General features: G+C 41.2%; 1 protein-coding gene across 1 annotated transcript in view; it reads right to left on the bottom strand.

Annotated features, from left to right (window-relative positions):
- The window catches only part of LOC138964373 (uncharacterized), a 5,191-nt gene extending 4,248 nt beyond the window's left edge, over positions 1-943 (bottom strand). The window contains exon 1 of the mRNA XM_070336314.1: positions 790-943. The gene's annotated coding sequence lies outside the window, so the exon portion shown is untranslated. The remainder of the gene's footprint in view (positions 1-789) is intronic.
- Positions 944-1,200: the final 257 nt, after the last annotated feature.

The raw sequence follows: 1,200 nt of genomic DNA, 5'->3' as shown, positions 1-1,200 counted from the left end.
CCACGGCTATTGCCAGTTGTCTCTCTGACCGGACGCTACAGTCCTACGCGAATCTATCTAAACAAAAATACAGAGTTATCTCCCATATGTTTTTCGCGAGCACTGATCTAAATTTGAGATCAGTGTTCGCGAGACGAAAATGATTGCAGATTGGCCGACTTCGACAGTGATCTCCGTTCTGTTCTTCACAGTTATGATAAAGACATCGTTCTAAGGTCAAAACAAGTCAAAATTTTGGGACTGCTGCCGGAAGGAGACCGTAATATATGGTTTCATCACTGTCAACTGGTTACACACAAAATCGTCTGCTCCAGTGAGCGCCGAAACCAAACGGTTGATTATCATGTGACACTTTTGCCATATTTAGAGTTGTTTGCACAGTAAGTACAGCCGCGAAAAATAGCTCGCTTGAAACTGTCTTACATATCAATTCCTCTGTAGTTTAAAAATTACAAAACACCATGAAAAATTAGTATCGACGATCGCGAATCTGCTTATATCAATAATACATTAAAAAAAATCTCTAAATATGTAAAAATAAAAATCGGGTTCCTTGCCAAACAAGGAAACTCAAGGCATCCTGTCAGGGAGAGAATGAGACGAACTCATTTTCACCTGAGTTCAGGATGTGGCAGAATAACATGTTACACTGGACAAAATGTAGCCAGAAATAAAGTCTCAGACGAATGTTGGAAATACAAGTTAACATTATCTGCGTGAGCCTTAACGAGAATCCAAAAATGTTACGAACAGACACATTTCATTACAAAGTAATCAAAAAGTACATACTGACTAGGAGTCTTGAGCAGACGAAGAAGACCACGCAAGGCAAGGAAACGTAAAATACAAGAGTCGATCTTTCTTCAGGTTTTATACTGTTCCTGAGCGTTGGAAAACATCCGTTTTCACATTAAAAAAACACACACACAAAAATACACGAGTTGTTGTGCTGAGAATAATAAAGACCATGATGTAAATTTGTCTACAGGAGGGAGAGGAGGAGATATGTAAGTTGATCAGTTGTGGTGGTGGTGGTGGTGGTGGTGGTGGAAGACATTGAAAAAGTGAGTGAGCAAAATATTATATTTCTGCCACAAAACGTTGAAGGGGATGGGAGCAGGGATGGATAGCGGGGGAGAGAGGTGGTGGTAGCAAAGTACACCTCACTGAAATCTGAAACGGGGGGGGGGGGGGGGGGGA

The sequence above is a fragment of the Littorina saxatilis genome, linkage group LG4 (assembly GCF_037325665.1).
Source record: "Littorina saxatilis isolate snail1 linkage group LG4, US_GU_Lsax_2.0, whole genome shotgun sequence".
NCBI lineage: Eukaryota > Metazoa > Mollusca > Gastropoda > Littorinimorpha > Littorinidae > Littorina > Littorina saxatilis.
This window is presented reverse-complemented; position numbering and strand designations above follow the sequence as displayed.